The 21,388-nt window shown below is 34.9% G+C and overlaps 1 pseudogene; it reads right to left on the reverse strand.

Moving 5' to 3' along the window:
* LOC114210266 (elongation factor 1-alpha 1-like) overlaps positions 1-18,639 on the reverse strand; it is a 59,587-nt pseudogene extending 40,948 nt beyond the window's left edge.
* Between the last annotated feature and the right edge of the window lie 2,749 nt (positions 18,640-21,388).

The raw sequence follows: 21,388 nt of genomic DNA on the forward strand, positions 1-21,388 counted from the left end.
TCAAAATAGAGAGGGAAAAATGGAAATAAATTTAAAATTAAAATAATGATGCAGGACCTATATGAAGAACACTACTCTTTTTTAAAGCACTAGTGTGAATTCATTTTTGTTTTAATATCACCTTATTTTTAAAATTTTTAAAACCTTTCAAGATTTTGATATTTCATATTCATGTTTTATTCCCAGCCAATACCCAAATCTTCCATACTGCATTACCCTGTAGTTTGAATATAGCAGTCAGATGGGAAACTTAAAAAAATTGAATCAGTCCCTGTATCTTGGTTTTCTTTGCCTATAAGCTCACCCATTTGCCAGTTTTCAGACAGAAGGATCTACTTTTTTTAAAGTTTGTATTGAAATTCTAGTTAGTTAACACACAGTGTAATATTAGTTTCAGGTGTACAATATAGTAATTCAACACTTCCATACAATACCTGGTGCTCATGACAACAGATGCCCTCCTTAATCCCCATCACCTATTTAACAGAAGGGTCTATTTCAAATTGGTTGTAAAGTGTAAACATTGGCCCATTCTATGCCTTCTTTCCTCCTCTCCTATCTCATTTTACCACATTGGTTAGCCCATTCAGTTGGCTACCATAACACATGGGTTGAGTACTCACGTTATTAATATCTTAGTATTCCTGTTGCTTGTTTGAGCCCACTGGCCAAAAAATGCTGGAAGACACGTGCATGGCAGTGGCTTTTATCCATCATCATCTTCTGCTTTTAAGGAAATAGCACCTTTATAATAGCACATATGAACAGCTGTTGCTTAATTTCTGTAACATTGTTTCTGGGAATTGCCAAAAGAATTGTTGTCACTCAGGTTATTTGTCCAAATGTCATTACATCTTTTTTACATTTTATATACATTGAGGAATTTAAAAAAAAACACACAAATTATGAGATATAGACATCAACTCACAGCTGTGGAGTTTGGAATATATTTGAAAGATGTTCAGATTAATACCATTTAATATCTTCATATTAGCAGCACATTTTAACTACAACTTTGAAAAACTGTAAAGTGCTGACCTAGAAAGAAGCCCCTAAAAAATCATTTACTATGGATTTCTAACAGAACTAAACACTCCTCTCTTCTGCACTTGCTATCAATTTCTTGTCAGAGCCAATTCAAAAATCTGATCCTGATCCCTTACGATGCAAATAAGGCAGATAAGAAGTTCTGCCTTTTACTGAATTCTGCTTTTTACAAAGTGTGTTTTAAAAACACACATACAGTAGTAGACATTTTTGAAGTGACAAAAGCCAATGAATAATTATTCTATTACTAATTAGAATCCAATTTTATGACTCTGCAGAAGCTTGCACAATTATGACTTCCTATTATGGCTAATATGCAAGTGTTCTTCTTTACCATAAAAATTGCATAAACCTTCCTCATGTCCTATCTAATTAAATAATTAATGTACTTTTAGCATAGCACCCTGTGCATTACAGAGTGCTTTCAACATACATCATTCATATAATCAGTTGTAAACTGTCATTTTCTAAAAATGCCATAAATCTTCAGCATGATTCCAAATCATTTTGATCTAAGTGAAGACTGTATTCTTTTGAAAATAGATGGAACACTTTTCTTTTGCTTCCAAAGTTGTTGCAGGTTTTTTACTTAGCATACAGTTAGGGAGAAAATATGTAAATAATTTTAGTTCCCGTTTTATCTATGATTGCAAAGCTTGGATGAGGATTTGGTTTTCACTTCTTCCACATATCCTAGTAATGCTATTTCTAGATTTTAGTACAAAATGAAAGTGTCTGAGCCAGAAAGATGCTACCATGTGGAGGAAACCTTGCCTTTTACAATTGTCTAAGGGTGTCACTACATCTGGGATGTTGTTGTTGGACTTCAAAAAAACAGTCAAGTCTTCTATACATCCACAACCCATTTTTCTTTGTTTCAAGTTTTTATTTCAATTCTAGTTAGGTAACATGTAGTGTAAGCAGGCAAAGGGTCCACACTACCAGGAAACTTCACAGGACAGGAGCATTCACACTAAGGTGAAATGCCTCCCTCTCCAGGTCTCCCCCTTTCTCTTATCTTTTTTTTTTTCAAATAGTAACATGAGATTTCTTACCCTGACTTAAAATTATTTTCTATCCATTTGTTGGTGGTAGTTTTAAATAGGAATTATCACTTTTTTTTTTTTTTAGTTTATCAAATACATTTTTGACATTTCTGTTGACCATATGGTTTCTCTATCTTTGACCCACTGGCATGGTGAATTATAGTGATACAATTTTCTGAAATAAAATTAAACACTTGAAGAAAATTCTATGTGATTATGGTTTGTATCTTTGGTTGGATTTGCTTACAGTTTATTTAGAATATTTGTAAGATGAATGAGATTAGTCTGTTTTTCTTTTCCTTGTTTTTGCATATAGTAGCCTTACAAAATTTACTAGAAACTTTATAGGTTCTGCTTTCTCTGAATTAGTTTACATAAAGTAAGAATTATCATATTTATGAAAATTTAACAGAGCCCTCATATAAAACTTTATGGAACCAGAATATTCTGATTTCTTTTTATTTTATAGCTTTTCATGTCTTTCATCAGTAATAATCTGTTTCTGATTTTATTGTATTTCTATTATAAATTTCTAAATTCATTTTTAATATTAATATATTTTATTACGATTTTAAAATCTGTTAGCATAAATTTGCCCAAGTAATGTTCTACAGCTTTTAATATATTTGTCTTACTTTTCATGTTTGTGTACTTTTTTTGTTTTCCCTACTAACTACAATTTTGATCATTTTTTATATAAAATGTAATAATATAAGATCATTACTCTGGGACATGTTCCAGGTATATTTTTAGTTATATAATTTATTATCTCTACATTTACCATTATGGTTCTTTCATCTCCTGTTCTTAAACTGTCTTTGTTATTTTTTCTTACCTTAGATTTAAATGACAAATTTATTTGCACTTTTGTTTTTATTTGAAAATTAAAATTCCATTTAAGTAAATATTTTCTAATGAATACAACTTGGGCCATAACATACATTTTGGAATATAATATTTGTAATTAAAATTTGTATTTCTTTGGCCAACTTTATTTTAAAATTAAGATTTGATTTTCTTTATCATTTTTAAAAAATACAGAAAAATACTGTACCCTGTACAGGCATCATCAATTTCATTTTTTTAGTTTATTTACTCTTCCTGCTTTTTTTAGTGAAAGTAATGCTAGGTACTGTAATAAATAAATGTTCAAATTTCATGGCACATCTCCAAATTTTTCCCTCCCTTACATAATAGTCCATTGTGGGTTTAATGGTTAATTGTTAGCTTTTCTCCACTTCGTGATTGAGGGACATGACTTACAGCTTCTTCCTTTCCTTCTTTTTTTTTCTTTTAATGGTTAAGACCTCAGAACTATTCTCTTCTATCTTTTAGTTCTAATATGACATTACTATGTTTCTTATATATTTTCCATTCTTGTGCCATTTTCTTTTTTTTAATTTCAACCTGTTATTTCCCTAAATTAGTAATCTTTTTTCTTCATAAAGCATCTTTTTCTGAAATCGTACTGTAAAGAAATCCTACCACCAAAATCCTATAGAAAAATTATCTTTTTTAATTTTTTCTTAATATGCAAGCATGGATCTCACTTAAGACTTACTAATTTATAGTCTCTACTAAGTTAAAGCCTCCGGAGCAAATAGGATACACCTTCCTGTTTTCAGAATCATTGTTCTAGAAGGATCCCAAGGCTCTACTCCACCTATCTTTCCAAACTTTACAGGAAAAAAAGTTAATATGGATCAGTTGAAGACTAAACAGACTATTGAGCTACATGAATGCTTTGATTTAGAGCTTACTGTCTGAAGCACAAAGTGCTAATGCTTCCTCCATCCTCATGTTGTGGACTGTGAATTCTCTCTTTTTGCATGATTCCTTTGGTTTCTGCCTTTGAACTCTCATCACTCTTTGAAATAGATTCCAGTTTCTCTCTTGGATACACTTTCTCTTAGAATCTTCATTAGTGCATCAAGAAAGTATTAAAGCTGCCTGTGATTTTGGAGGGAAACTCATTCCCAGGCCAAGCAGTAACTGGAAGGAGTTCCAGGGTAAAAAATTAATGGGTCATCTTACCTGGACAGGCCCCAGCACCACAGCTCACATTTGGCCCACAACTGTTGACAAAGCCAAGTTTATTTAAAGGGACCTAAAATTTATGCTAATATACAGTATTTATTTAACCTTGTCATCTGTATTAGTGAAGGTACTCCAGAGTATCAGAACCAACAGGTTATCTATCTATCTATCTATCTATCTATCTATCTATCTATCTATCTATCTACCTTTCTGCTGGCAGAATTCCTTCTTGTTCAGAAGTCAATCTTTGCTCCATAAAGACCTTCATACGATTATATAAATTCACCCACATGATGGAGGGTAACCTCTTCACTTGAGTCCCCTGATTTAGATGTTAATTTTATCTAAAAAACTTTTTACAGAAACATGCAGAATAACACTCGTCCAAATATCTGGGCACCCAGGCCAAGTAAAATGACCCATAAAATTACCTATCACATTATCTGCATGTAAGTCCCACAGATACACAGACTCTGGGAGGCAAGGATTTTGGTGCTCTTCTTCAGGGCTATATTCATCACACACAAAGCACAAATCAGATAGTGTTTAACAGTGCCTAAAATATTTGATTTCCTGCCATACATACATTTCTTTTTCCAAAAGTATGTCTTTCTTCTCTATCAGGGACAGTCTGTTCTACATCTTTTGGTTATAGTCTTCCTAGGCCTCTTTCCAGGCTGACCTCCCCTCGCTTTGCTTATTTATTTTAGACTACTTGTTTCCAAAACAGCACTAGTGAAATCCTCTCTGGCTCTCTCATGCCACCTGGATGTGCCATAAAGCCACTTCTCAGTATTTAACATCAACAAATAGTTGTACATTTAAATCGTCAGTTTGGTGATCTACAAGGCTGAACAATGGGAACTAGGGTCTTAATCTAATAAGACACATTTATTTTAGCATAATTTCTTTTAGTAAAAGTGAAGGTGTTATGATATATATATATATATATATACCCCTACATATATACAAATATATACACATATATATATATATGTGTGTGTGTGTGTGTGTGTGTGTGTGTGTGTGTGTGTGTGTGTATTAAATAGAATTTTCTATTTAGTCTAGACTCTTCTGGTTTGTTTTTGTTGTTGTTGTTGTTTTTTAGGCTTTTCTCTTGAGGCAGACTCTGGTTCTTGTACCATGTCTTGCTGTAAACAGTGATGGCAATCTTAGGGAAAAACCCCATCACCTGGTGATTTGCTCTTCCTTGTGGTTGATACAGATTGAGGATATAAGCGGTTTTTAGTTCTTGTTTAAAAAAAATAACTGCTCTTATTTTTAGGCACTTGTTTCAGCACGGCGTAATCCTCCTTTGGTATTTTTTTTCTTATTCTCCTGAGATTTATGTCTATTTCTGACTCTGTTCCCCAAGCCCTCTGGGAGAATAAGAAGGCAATGAACTCATTTGATTTTTGTTTTAGGAATGCCTGTCTTTTCAGTCAGGAAATTGCTCCAGCCATCTGTAAGAAACTCCACTCTCTCTGTCACTGACCTTTTGTTCCTTCCATGCTTGAAAAATGTCTTATTATGTGTCTTAACGTCTTCTGCAATCTTCTTTTCATTTGCCACCTTTCCTTTTCTTATCATATTTTTCTTTTACACCTCAAGCTTCCAAATCATTTATATATTCATAGATTTTGCATGAGCTTTTCTTTCCCTGATACTTCTTTTGGATTTGGTGCTGGTAGTGCCAGAAACGTCCTTGTGTCTTTCTGTCCTGCTGCAGTGCATTTAAATGTAAAAAGCTTAATTAGTTTTAGCTCTTCTTTATTTCTACTTTAACTTCCAAACTGAAGTAGTAAAAATAGTATTCGCTTCATCAGTCATTAAATTTATACTAAATATCTACTATGATTTAATACTTGTGATATGTCATAGTTAAATTCAACTTTAGAAAAAGTATGTATTTTTCTTGGTTCTTTATATCACGTGTTCACATTTTTCTTTCCTTTTATTTTTGCCTTCAGTTGTAGTCTTTAGAGGTGTATGCAGAACTTCTGAATATGGCAAAATCCAATGGAGACATTTTCACTGTAGCCTTGTGGGGCAAACGTCTTTATGTGGGACTCTACTCTCTTTAATATACATCTTGGTCAAAAATTATAAATGGCATAGTTTCTTAAAACATCTGAATATTTTTCCAAAGTTTTCTGTTTATGTAAGGAATGTTTCTTCAATGAGAGAGTTTCTATAGCTCTCTATAACCAATCTGTAACTACTAACTATCAAGACAGGATCATGCCTGGTCCCTTGCACAGTGCATGAAAGCTGCTACAGTTGAGGCAGGACTGGAAAGCTCCAGCTCTCTGCTGTCTCCACAGTCACATGCGGAAGCTTCAGCTACTCTGAGGTGTGAGGACTCAGAAATTTATAATGTTTAAAAACGTTCATGTTATGATATTTTTAAAAAATCAAAAACAGTTATGCAAACCATGAACGTAATGCCAAATAGGGATGCTCTTTAATGCGACTTGAAAAACAAAACAAGGGCGCCTGGGTGGCTCAGTCGGTTAAGCGTCTGCCTTCGGCTCAGGTCATGATCCCGGGGTCCTGGGATCGAGTCCCACAGCGGGCTCCCTGCTCTGTGGGGAGCCTGCTTCTTCCTCTCCTCCCCACTTGTGCTCTCTCACTATCTCTGTCTCTCTCTCTCAAATAAATAAAATCGAAAAAAAATAACAAAACAAAACAAGACTTAATATTTACTGAATGCTTATCACGTGCCAGGCATTGGTATAAGAAATTTACATGGATTAATTTATAACATTAAAAAAAGAACTGTAAGAGAGGTATTATCATTGGCTTCATTTTATAGATGAGGAAACTCAAAAAAGGAGAGTTTAGGTAACTTGTCCAAGGTCACATAAAGAATAAACGGCAGCTCATTCTTCTGCCCACTTCTTGACTGGATCGACATTTTTCCAAAGAAGACATCCAAACGGCCAACAGACACATGAAAAAGTGCTCAACATCAGTCGGCATCTGGGAAATCCAAATCAAAACCTCAACGAGATACCACCTGACACCAGTCAGAATGGCTAAAATTAACAAGTCAGGAAATGACAGATGTTGGCGGGGATGCGGAAAAAGGGGAACCCTCCCACACTGTTGGTGGGAATGCAACCTGGTGCAGCCACTCTGGAAAACAGTATGGAGGTTCCTCAAACAGTTGAAAATAGAGCTACCATACGATCCAGCAATTGCACTACTGGGTATTTACCCCAAAGAGACAAATGTAGGGATCCGAAAGGGTACATGCACGCCAATGTTTATAGCAGCAATGTCCACAATAGCCAAACTGTGGAAAGAGCCAAGATGTCCATTGACAGGTGAATGGATAAAGAAGATGTGGCATATATACACAAAGGAATATTATGCAGCCATCAAAAGGAATGAAATCTTGCCATTTACAATGACGTGGATGGAACTGGAGGGTATTATGCTGAGCGAAATAAGTCAATCAGAGAAAGACATGTATCATATGACCTCACTGATATGAGGAATTCTTAATCTCAGGAAACAAACGCAGGGTTGCTGGAGTGGTGGGGGGTGGGAGGGATGGGGTGGATGGGTGATAGACACTGGGGAGGGTATGTGCTATGGTGAGCGCTGTGAATTGTGTAAGTCTGTTGAATCACAGACCTGTATCTCTGAAACAAATAATACATTATATGTTAAAAAAGAAGAAGAAGAAGAAGAAGAAGAAGATAGCAGGAGGGGACGAATGAAGGGGGGGAAATTGGAGGAGGAGATGAACCATGAGAGACTATGGACTCTGAGAAACAAACTGAGGGTTCTAGAGGGGAGGGGGGAGGGGGATGGGTTAGCCTGGTGATGGGTATTAAGGAGGGCACGTTCTGCATGGAGCATTGGGTGTTATAAGCAAACAACGAATCATGGAACACTACATCAAAAACTAATGATGTAATGTATGGTGATTAACATAACATAATAAAAAAAAGAATAAACGGCAGTGATGGCTTTGAACTCGAGCTATCTGATTCTAGGGTTCAAGCTCTTGCTCAGTCCACCTCAACTGTGTGTTAGTATCCATCTGCCTATCATCTGTCATCCTCAGTTGTCTACCAATCAATTATCTATCTTTAAATAAGTGGAATACACACAGATTATGTAACCTTAAAGACTGGGTTAATATGAAAATGCATGGTGATAATAAATAGTACTGCCAAATAACAACCTGGCCACAGAGTTTTGCCAATGTTGCATTTTAATACTTTTTAGGGATCACTCCAGGAATTAAAACAGGCAACATGCATTGATCAGAGTCTAAACAGAGTTAGTATTATACCAATACTCATTTTGAGTCTTTATATATCACACCAAAAATGTCAAAACCTTCTTAGACACAAGATAACCACCTTACAATGATATTTTTGTTTTAAAACTTTGTCATTTAAGGAAATTATAAAAGTAAAAAAACTAATCTTTAATATTTATTCACATTTCCTTTTCTTTTTTTCTTCATCTCTTCCTTAGGTATATCAGACTTTCCATTTGGTATCATTTCCCTTAGACTGAGGACTTTCTCTAGTATCTCTTGCAGTGCAGGTTTATGGCAATGAATTCTCTCTTCTTTATCTAAAAATGGTCATTTTCCTTTCTTTTTGATGTATACTCACACAGTATATAGACTTCTGAGTGGACTTTTGTTTTTCAGCATTTAAATGCTATTATTTGTCTGACCTTTATTGCTTCTGACAAAAAGTTGGCCTTAATTGGTATTATTGTTCCTCTGTATATATTATGTCATTTCCCTGTGTATATTTAAGGTCTTCTCTTTATTTTTTATTTTCAATATTTCAACTATGATGTTACTTAACATACTTTGCTTTGTATTTAATCTGCTTTAGTGTCATTGAGTTTTCTGGATCGGTATAAGTGGTTGTTTCTCTCAAAACTTTTAGAAAATTTCTAATCATTACCTCATCAAATATTTTTTTTTCTGCTGCATTAGCTCTCTTTCCTCTTCTGGTACTTTCCAAAATACACATATGTTAGACTCCTTGTCCTTGAGCTCCTATTCTTTTTTTATTATTATTATTATTAGTGTTTATTTTTATAAACTCTGTGCCCCAAGTGGGGTTTGAACTCACGGCCTCAAGATCAAAAGCCACATGCTTTACCAACTGAGTCAGCCAGGTGCCCCTCTGTTCTCTTGATTTTAACTGTTTTCACTCCATTCTTCTGACTGGATAATTTCTGTGGATTTCTCTCTGAGATCACTAAAACTTTTTTCTATCATCTTCAATCTTCTCTTATGTCCATGCAGTGAGTATATCATTTCAGATTGTATACTCTTAAGTTCTAAAATTTCTATTTTCTTCTTTTATTATTTTTATTCCTAATTTTTTTGAGATTCCTTATATGTTAAAACATTAAGATCACGTTTTCTTTTGAGTCATTAAATAAACTTATAATAGCTAATATCTGCTAACTCCAACACCTGGGCTATCTCAAGGCTTTTTTTTTTGTTGTTGGCTGTTTTATTTTTGCTAACATGCTCCTGATATCTTTATTTTTAATAATTTCTATTGTATGCATTGTGGAGTATGTATTTTATTGTTTTTCTTTGCAGAGGCTTGATATTGATTTATTAAAAAATGTATTATAATTCAGTACTTTATGATTTATTTCTAACCATGATACAAATCTACTCTATATTACTTTTATATTTGAAACTGTATTGTTTAACCATTTGCCATCCCTTCTTAAATAATAAATATTTACTATACATTTTTTAAATTACCATGAAAATATCTATATGAATACTTAAAATTGCTATGAAGTCACATTTTTATGAATTATTTTTTTCACTACTAACAAATTTCATGAAAAATAATAGAAACAGAAAAATTAAAAAGTCAGTATCTTATAAATTGAGTTGTTATCTATTTATTTTGCCCAACACACTTATATCCATTTTTGACTTTAAGATATCTTCTTTATTTTGGCAGAAGTAGTCAAATACTTTTTGGTTGGCTGTATTTTCCAAGTTGGTAGTAATTTTCACAAAACTTTCTTTAAAAAAAAATGGCTTCTTCTGTTTAATCAAGGTGGACTACAATGATGAAATGTATTATTTTATAATGTTCTTTGAGAAAATAATGCAAAATAATGAGTAAAGTGGTAATGCAGTCTTAACATCAACATTTTATATTCATTATTTTTAGATTTTTCGATATTGGTTCTCCTATGATATAGCTTATGAGGAATGTGGGGTAATTTGCTTTCTAGTTACGCATGAGTAAAGTGCCAGACCTAACCTTTGTGCTGCTTGCTGGAGTGATCTGACTTGTTCCTGTTCAGCATGAACAAGGCAGCCCCAGCTAATTGGGCAATTAAAATTAAGGAACACGCAGCACAAAGAGATTCTCCACATTCAACTCAACTCAGCATAAAATATTGTTAATTCAACATTAAAATGAACTTCTATTTTAAATAAATACTAGGCTTTGTATTGCTCCTTGCTGGATCTAAGGCTAATTTTTTTTTTTTTTATCTCGCTGAAAAAAGTTTAGGTTAGATGGGACAACATTAAATATTAAGTTTTGGTTGCTTTTTCTACCACTAAAGTATCTACCTTTCTGGCACATCTTGACCAACTTTTATGACAGGGATATAGAAACTGTCAAAATTCTAAACAGACCATAGCCTGTGGTGAAAATAAATCTGTTTTCAGGAGCATAGTAAAAAGTCCGACTAATTCTCTCGTATTATAATACTGATGCTTCTATTATTTGAATTGAGCTTTTTTAGCAGTACTAAACTCTAAATTGTATATATGTGGTTTGTATCATTCCATATATTTAAAATAATATATGTATAAATATATAGTTACATAATGGCTATATATTATTTGTGTGTATAAATTTCTGATGCCCTCACTTGAAAAAACAAAACTTTCTTTTTTTTTTTTTTGCTAACCTTAGGAAACATTCTTTGACCTGTTTCTTTTTTCATTTTTGATTTAATTCCTTGATTCATATTATACTATTTTTTGTTGTTGTACTATCTACCATAGTCAATAACTTACTTCCATCATTTCTGCCTGATAAAACAGCATTTGCAAGCTTTTGTTATATTTATTATATTCTTCCACAAACCTCCACTGTCTTTCTATCTGGAACATTCACCATGAGTGCCTCGGGTCTGTTATCTGAGATCAGAGATGTGTTCAGTCCTAGCCAGCCATCGGAGAGATCATTTTTTTCCTGGTGATAGGTAAATGAGGTCTTTATAAACAATGACTTTGACCTCTCTAGACAGTGCCTTTGGTTTTCAGGGTCATTTAATTTGAGGTGATCATAGTCTGGATCACAGTTGGCATTGGGTCTTCCTGCATTTTGTTACAGTTGTCCTCTTCTAGTCCATGTTAAAAAAAAAATCTCAGCACATCTAATTTGCTATTTTTGTACTTTCCTAAATATGAAGATGATGGTTGAATTGTTGGAAGGGTTAACAATTATAATCAATATGTGAGTTCATATAATCTGCTTTCTGCACTACTCCATAATCCATATTTTTCTGAGTGTATATATATATATGTATATATTTCTTTAGTATCTGCAGCCATTTTAATGGTATTGTTGATCCTGTCAGCGGGGATAATACATTATCTGATCCATTAGCAAATACCACTGCAGGGAAATATTATTGCAGGAAACATGCAGTCACCAATATTTTATATGTAACCATGGAAAGGATGCAAAATATCCTAAATTGATTACCAGAACAGTTTGTACAGATCATGAATTTTTTACAACAGTATAAATTAATACAATGGAATATGACTTTTCAGAGTCCCAAGGTATAATACATGTAGTGGGCCTGAGGAATGTATGTGCTGACCTGAACCAAAATATTAGTAGATTTAATTTTAATAATGTTTTGTAAATATAAGCCTGAAATTTGATGCTAAAATGCCCAGGTTGGCATTATATTATGCAATGATAGTTGAAGTTTAGGACCAAATCTCGTTTGCCACAGATGCTTTGAGAAGGTGATAGAGACTGACATCAAAAGACTAAGCTAATAGTCTGTAATGTGGAGGCTTCATGCTTAACTTTATTAATGTCACTTTCTGTTATGGGTTCACTCTTGTTAAGGTGTTCTCTAGCTTCAAGGAAGAATAGCAATAACGTATCTAGAAGTCGAATTGCAGAAAACAAAGTTTTTTGGTCACAGCTCTACATACATATTAGCTCTGCTTCTGACATAGGTGTCAGACCATTGTCTTAAGGAGAAGCAGTGTTCAATTTCATGTATTTAACTAAACATTTTTTTATTATGTTATGTTAGTCACCATACATTACATCATTAGTTTTTGATGTAGTGTTCCATGATTCATTGTTTGCGTATAACACCCAGTGCTCCATACAGTACACGTCCTCCTTAATACCCATCACCGGGCTAACCCATAACTAAACATTTTTATGATGAGGTAAGGTCAACAGTAACCAACTTCCAAAACCTTGCTATACAGGGTGAGCAAAGGAGCGGTAGTATCAACATTATGTACCTGGACACAGCCTAGTCACCAGCATCTCAGCTCCACCCTTAAGCCCCTAGCTCATAATTTACATTTTAACAAAGCTCCGGGCCATTTGTATTCTTCATCAAGTTTGAGAAGCATTTCTCTAAAATACCCTCAGTTTGCCACCAGTGAAACACTATCTATCTATGACCCAACAAGGCTTGTTTCTGTGTGTGCCAAGAAAATGGTAAGAGCCAAAGTACACAAATACTCTACAAGGTGCTAAAGCACGCTAACGGAATATGAGTAGATGTAAAGACTGTGTTACGTCCTCACAACTGAAAGTTATAAATCCTATGACATGAACATGAATTTCTTAGGGAAGTATAGCAGCCGAAACAGTTCAACTACAGTAATTAGTTCGTTACGGGGACCTAGTAATATCTGGTTTTTGCTCAAGTCATACAGCATTTTTTATTATTATCTTGTTCTGTAATATTTCTAATGATTAAAGCAAGTACAAAATCCTTTATGTAAATGGTAAGTCTAAATCTGAAATAAATATATTCAATGGAAATGAATCTGTCATCATTTTCTTTTATTTCTAAAGCACTTGAAAAATTTTCATAGTACAATTTTTTATAACAAGAGTCATTATTCAATTGTGAATACATTTTTCCATGCTGAAGATAGCTGTTTGGTGTGGGCTCTCTTTTCTGCTATATTTGTAAATATAGATTCGTTTCAATTTTTTTTCAAGTATTCTTTAATTTCTAATTATTATTTATTGTTTTGCTAAGGTGTTCTTACTGGCATAGGTCCTTTAGAAATGCCCTGTGGGTATTCACTCTGTTCATTTCTCTTTTTGAGAGTAAATATACATGTATGTATGTTCTGCCAAGGTACTAAACTACAAAATCCTCACAAGTTAAATTCAGATTTTTTTAGGTTTCAGTGATGCCTTAAGTACAGCACCAAAAAAAAAGAAAAGTTACCTATTCCCTCTGGAGGTTGGATAGGAATGTGAAATTCTCACTGAAAAAATGATTTACAGTTTTTAGAAACAAAATATATTACAAATATGAAATAATATAAAATGTATTACAGATATGAAATATCATGTTTCTGGTATTTTTCTTGGGGAAAATTTCTGGCATTTTCTTGGGGAAAAGGGGGAAGATGAAATGTCTGCTTTTGTTTCCAAGTTGTTTTGAGTTGTACTGTTTCTTGTGCTAGCATTTCATAATGGAGCTGGATATTTTCTGGCAAAGACATCTGTGAGCTCCTGCAAGATAATTCTGTAGGACATCAAAGAAATTAATGACAGAAAGAGTTAATTCTATTTCTAAAAGAAATAGCTGCTTTGTGGAGCTAGAAAGTAGTTGAGGCTACTGGGATAATCTGAGTCAATTATATTGAATTCACATAGGGTGATTATGTAGTTCTCAGCCCCTCCCTCCACCAGCTGTTCTTAATCAGTCCTGATTCCTTCCTTCAACTAATGCCCCCTACAATGCTGATTCTGTCTTGCTCAGGCAAGACTCCTTTAATAATTGCTCACTCATTTGGATCAAACTCTCCCATCACTTGTCTTTCTACTTTTTTGCTTCCTATCAGCTGTTTTTGACTTCTTTATATCAAATATTAATGATTTCTTCTTGTTTTTCTTTGCTATAAAATGTGAAATTTACATAAAATGTGAAATTCACAATGCCCACTGATTTTTTTTTTCCAAACAGCAGAGTAAAAGTCCAGAAATGTTTAAGAGCTTCACTTAAAAAATTTTTTTTAAAGATTTATTTATCTTAGAGTGAATGCGTTCACACACAAGTGGGGGGAGGGGCAGAAGGAGAGAATCTTCAAGCAGATTCCCCACTGAGCATGGAGTCTGACACGAGGCTCGATCCCACCACCCATGAGATTGTGACCTGAGCTGAAACCAAGAGTCAGATGCCTAACTGACTGAGCCACCCATGCGCCCCGTAAGAGTTTCACTTTTATTGCTATGGTTAATTTCTGGAGCAAAAAAGATTATAAAAGAAATAAACATCTACACACCCATTTAAACATTATTTCTTGAATGGTATCTGTCATCCGCAGTAGACTTTGTCCAACTGTTTTGTATGCCATTTTAGACTAAGGGTGATGTATTTACTAAATGGAAATGAAATTATTTGTATCCATCACATACTGACTTTTTCTGGGATCTATTTTCAGAGAGTCATAGAAAAATAAAATACACTCCCGCTTCTGAGAACACAGTTCTACATTTGTATAAGACATTAATTATTTTAAACCAATGTTTAGTGATTTTATGTCCTTTACCAATTATGTAATACCAAATTGCCATATTGTGGACCATCCATTTTACTTTATGTTTAAAAATATAAACTGTGTGTAATCTGGAATCTCCAATGGTTGTAATGCAATGGATCAATATGAATCATTAACGAATAGCTGAATTCTCAATGTACCCTGAAAGCTGGTACTACTTAGTTACTGTTGGCCATATATGAAGCTAGATATTTAAAAATATTATTTAATTCAGATTTTAATACATTTTCAGTACAAAAACCTACGAGGTAAGTCTGATTACAGTTTACTGATATACAACTTAAACTTCATGAGTTGAATGCCTGTATTTAAATTGGAATTTTTACCCTGAGAACTAAGCAAGTTCTTCTCCATCACTTCAGTCCCTGGCTGTCATGCTTTTCTTGCTGTTGTAGACTCACGAAGTCAAATGGCCATAAACAGTTTGTCAACCATATTCTTTCTTTATCCATTACTATATCCCTTCCCTATTCCTCTAGCAGTCCAGTCTCTTTCACCCAGGTATTGTTACATTTTTCAGGTGTATCTTTGTCTTCCCCCACCTGCAAAACCCCACTTTTTAGTGACTTTAAGAGAAAGTTAACATGGAAGCAAAATATGCAACTAATAATCTTATGCTAATGTATTAATAATTCATTTAACTTGATGTGTTTCTTTTCCCAAGAGGTCAGCATTTAGAGAGAGATGGAAAGCCTATGTTTATCCTAAGGCACTTCCAATAATGGAATTTCCAATGATGAGAAAGTGTCTTTGGGCAGGAGAAGTTTTTTCCCATTCATATTATAGATATCCATGAGGAGGGGCGTGTTGGAGCTGGTTTGTACGAACTTGTGAGAACCGATCATTAATGGTAAAGACACTGTCCCTGTAGATCTTACCCTCGAGTACATGGTAACAACACATCAACAACAACCAAAAAAACCAAAACCAAAACCAAAAATAAACAAACACAAAACCTGAAAAGCAAAACTAAGATACACATGTACAGTATATTTTAGGTAAGATGGATAGTGAAATCTCATGAGAATGTGACATTTGAGTTGTGGCTTGAAGGAAACAAGAGAGGGAGCAGTGTGAATATCTGGGGCAGAAGATTCCTAGTAAAGAGAATGCCAAGAGCAAAGATCCTATGGCATGAGTGTGCCTGCTGTGTCTGAGGCAAAGTGAGGGCCATATGACTAGAGGTGAGTGAGACAGAGGTGAGGAGTTGGTGATTAGAGTACAGAAATAACAATGGCCAGATCACAGAGAGCCATGTGGTTGCAGTAAGAACTGTGGCTTTTACTTTAGATGATATGAGAAGATTTTAAAGCAAAGGAATGACATGGAAACCCATTTTTAAATGGGATCTATCTGGCTGCTATAATGAGAATAGATTGGAAAGGAGAAGAGTAGACACAGAGAAACCTATTAGAAAGCTATATAATATCCAGGAGGCTTAGACTATAATAGCTGAATTAGTGATAATAAAAATCAAGGGAGATTCTTTGAGAAGATATAGTTAGAATACCTGGGTTGAAGGAGAAAGGAAGGTAAGCTGACTCTAAGGTTTTTACCTCAGCAATTGGGGGAAATTTGCAGTAATTAAGGGTTTGGAAGTGAATCACAGATCTTTATTTTTAGATAATTTGTATTAAAAATGCCTGTTAGACTTCGGGGAATGGAGATGTCAAGTAAGCAGTTAGATATACACGAATCTGAAGTACAGGCTAAAAAATAGATAGGGGTGTCATCAGCAAGTAGATGGCATTTATTTATTCATTTATTATTTTTTTCTCAATAAGCTTTTGTTTTAATGGGTCTCAAAATTCTGTGAGATTTTTGGTCAAGTTGTTTCCATTAAAAAGTACTGATTTTAAAAGCTAATAACTTAAAACTGCCACACACACACACACACACACACACACACACACACACACACACAAAACAAATGGTCCACAAAATATTCTCTTTTCCTTCTGAAGGTTTTACGATCCATTGTTACCATTAACCACTCTTTTACTATTAAACTTAAATGCCCAATTGAAACAAACAGTTCTGAGATGTTCTCCCACCATTGATTAACACTGGGGGGGGGGGCGGGTATTAGGAATAATATTCATTTACCTTTCTGAGCTTTCTGGGTGGATTGGTGACTTTGCCAGCTCCAACTGCCTTCTTGTCCACTGCTTTGATGACACCCACAGCCGTCTGTCTCATGTCATGAACAGCAAAACAGACCAGAGGAGGATAGTCAGAAGTTCTCAACACACCCTATCAACAATAGTGGTATCATCGGATTTTAAGAACTTGGGGCCATCTTCCAGCTTTTCTCCAGAAAGATTATAGATCTTCTCCTTCAGCTCAGAAAACTTGCCAGCAATGTGAGCTGGGTGACAATCCAGCATAGGTGCAAATCCAGCACTGATTTGGCCTGGATAGTTCAGGATAATCACGTGAGCCCTGAAGCCAGCTGCTTCCATGGATGGGTCATTTTTGCTGTCACCAGTCACACTGCCAGGGTGAACATCTTTGACAGATATGTTCTTGACATTGAAGTCCACATTGTCCCCAGCAAGAGCCTCACTCAAAGCTTCATGGTGCATTTCAAGAGATTTTACTTCAGCTGTGACATTGACTAAAGCAAAGGAGACTGCCATGACAGGTTTAAGAACACCAATCTCCACCTGGGCCATAGGGACAGTACCAATACAACCAATTTTGTAGATGTCCTGGAGAGACATACGCAAGGGCTTGTCAGTTGGACGAGTCAGTGGCAGAATGCAATCCAGAGCTCCAAGCATGTGGTTCCACTGGCATTCCCATCTTTACGGGTGACTTCCCATCCCTTGAACCAAGACATGTTAGCACTTGGCTCTAGCATGTTGTCACCATTCCAACCAAAAATTGGCACAAATGCTACTGTGTCAGGGTTGTATTCAATTTTCCTAATGTAGGTGTTGCCTTCCTTAATGATTTCCTTGCATCTTTTCTGGCTATAGGGTGACTCAGTGGAATCCATTTGGTTAACACTGACAATTAGTTGTTTCACACCCAGTGTATAAGCCAGAAGGGCATGCTCACAGTTCTGCCTGTTCTTAGAGCTACCTGCTTCAAATTCACCAACACCAGCAGCAACAATCAGGACAGCATGGTCAGCCTGAGATGTGCCTGTAATCATGTTTTTGATAAAGTCTCTGTGTCCTGGGGCATCAGTAATGGTCGCATGACACTCGGTGGTCTCAAATTTCTGCAGGGAGATATCAACGGTGATACCTTGTTCACATTCAACTTTCAGTTTATGCAAGACCCAGCCACAATTGAAGGAGCCCCTTCCCATCTAGCAACCTCCTTCTCAAATTTTTCGATAGTTTTCTTGTCGATCCCACCACATGTGTAGATCAAGATGACCAGTAGTGGTAGACTTGCCCAAATCTATGTGTCCAATGATGACAATTTTGATATGAGGCTTTTCCTTTCCCCCTTTTGGTTTAGGTTTAGAGGTGGTTTGCACGACACCTGTGTTGTAGCAGCCAACCCATTGTGAAAAAATAGTAGATGGTATTTAAAATCATGAGGCAGAATAGGATCACTTAGGGAGTAAATACAGGTAGAAAAACAAATCTCTTTAATAAGATAGACTTTACCCAGAGTATTATAGCTAAACCACTACCTACATAACAGTCCCTCCTCTTCCTCCATCTCTGCTTATACACATGCTAATATAAACAAAACACTATTTCACCCTATATTCTTTAGAAAAATCTAACTCTTATCAATACTTTAAAATTCAGCTTAATCATCACATTCTCCATATATCTAGAGAATGGCAGAGTTGTCATTTTAATAGAAAATTGTAGACTCACACATTAATCCCCCCTTATTTAACTTACATTCCTGCAGTGTTACTGTCTTCTGTATCATCTCTCTCACCCATCAGATCATGAACTTTCTAGAGGCGAGGATCACATATTTCCCATGCCCAGACCTCCACTTGAAAATTTGAAGACACTTAGGGTATTAATAAATAAAATAAAAAGAAATAATAGTAGAAAGTAAGAGGGGAAGAAGGATAAAGAGAGTTTGCAGGGAAACAGTGGAAAGGGATGTGGGGGAGGGAGACAAATATATATTTTATCCAGTGTGTAAGGCTGGTTCTGAAAAGCTGCTTGCAATTTTTACAAACATGGAATACTGTATAGCTTAGTGGAACATGATTCAATTTCCTCTTCTGTGAAATGAGAGTGTTGAACTAAGTCCCTTCCAGCTTTAAAATGCAAAGGCTTTATGACTCTCAGATTCCCAGGTGAAATATGATCTGTGATTTGTGTATGTTTTTTCTTCTCCGTGTTTGGTCATGCCTGGTTATCTAAAGCTCTCGTGCCGGACGAGGATGCCCTCACCACCCCTGCTTCCCCTTACTTCCTCTATGCCCTCAATTACTAGGCTTTATTTTCATCCTTATTTTACACGTTATTATTGCTCTCAAAAAAATGCATGTCTACTGTATTTGCAATTTTTGTGTTTGTTCTGTGTCACCTTGACTTCCTTTTTTCACTTTGTAAAGCAAAAGAGAAGAAAACCAACCAAACAAAAGCCCTCTTTTTTCTCTCTTTAAAAAAAAAAAGAGAGAGAGAGAGAGAAACAAAACTTTGACATTAGGCAAAAAGATGATCGGTAAATACTATCATTTAAAAACTGCTGAAGAAGACATTGGATAGGAAAATGCGACAGGATTTTGTCATCGTTATAATTCATTCACTTGTGGTGTTTCAGGGAAGCTTGCCATAGACTGCTATTGCTCCATAGTTTGCCATTTATCATCAAATATTAGTTAATAAAGACCTGCCTTTATCCTCTTGCCATCTTTTCTGCTTCCCTCAAAGGTCGCTGCTGAAGTAAAAACCAGTGGAACATGGCCTTGATAGAGAGTTCATTATAAACTGATTCCATGTAATGCAGCCTGCACTGGTGACTTAGTTCTGAAATTAGGCACTTTCTATACCAATTCTAAAAGCTCAAAACCTTTATTCTTCTTCTTAGATTATAGCAAATCCCATGGAGAGAAGTATTAGATTTATAATTCAGGTGTTTATGGTGAGGTGAAATAAAGCTCTAAATTCTAAAACTCATTAAACTAAAACATATTAGGTCAACTTTTAAATCCGGTTCTTACTTGGTGCTTAAAAAAAAATAGCACAAGTCCATTAGTCTTCCTGTTCTTGTCAAACACACAACCGGGAGTTGATTTTCCATTAGAGAGGAGATTAAATTTAAAAACCAGAATAATGGAAAGTTTAAGTAATACCGAGTAAGTCATACTATATTTGTAAACTAAATCCTCCTTTGCAATTGTTAAGTGATTAAATAAATCATATTTTAGTATACTGCTTTAGCACCAATATGATTATTTTATGCAACACCAGACCTACTTTCCTACCATTGGTTGTATATATTAATTCAGAGTCATTTCAACCAATCAAATGACAGGTGCCTACTGAATTTTTATAACGTGATCAATGCTGTGTTTGGTTCTATAGAAAGAACAGTAGCTTTCAAACTTTTTGAACTAAGATCCACAGTTTAGAAATGCATTTGTATTGTGAACCAGCATTCATGCACACAATTCAACAAAAAGAAAAGTTTCATGAAAAAAAACCTTAGGTTTACATAGTGAAACATTCTGATGTTGTCTTTGCTTTCTTCTCTACTCCATTCAGTTATTCTATTGTAAATCATTAACAAATGTTGATTGAGACCCAGGACCAGCAGATTGAAAAATATCACTCTGGAGTACATACGGATTCTCTCTTTAGGAAGGTTACAGTTAGGTCAGGAAGAAAGAATAACATGAAACAAAATATGGTTTAATATCAGAATCAGTCAAATTGTCTTCAAAAAGATGAAATCTGAGCCAGACTTTGAAGAACAAAAAGAGTGTGGCAAAGTGAAAGTGCAAAGGGGAAAGGCCAAATCAAAGGAACAGTCTTGTGTGTGTGTGTTCCCAAAATAGTGAGCAGATGATCCTGGTTGAAATGTGAGCTATGCTTTGGGCACTAGGGAATTTTAAAGACAAAGAAATTATTTTTAATTAAATGCACAGGAAGTCCAAAAATAAGAGAGAGAAGTTTACACTTAATATAGGAGAAACCAGAGAGCAATTTAAGGATTTTGATCAGTAAAAATGTGTTGATGACATAATATTTTAAAAGACTGTACTATGAAAAAAACTACCCAGACTGTATTCTAAAGGAGTGACTCCAGGTAGGAAGACTCACTGTGGCAGTAATTCTGATGTCATGTGAATAGAATCTAGACCAGGCGGTAGCATCAAGAAAGTATATTAAATAAAGCCATTGGTATGGTTTATAAATTCTCTGCTTACAGAGATGACATACATATATTAGTGTTTACTATCAGATTGTTTCCTTTAAATTTTTACATCTTAAAA

The sequence above is a fragment of the Eumetopias jubatus genome, unplaced genomic scaffold (assembly GCF_037043125.1).
Source record: "Eumetopias jubatus isolate StellerSeaLion01/CBP00866 unplaced genomic scaffold, mEumJub1_p1.0 scaffold_3, whole genome shotgun sequence".
Lineage (NCBI taxonomy): Eukaryota > Metazoa > Chordata > Mammalia > Carnivora > Otariidae > Eumetopias > Eumetopias jubatus.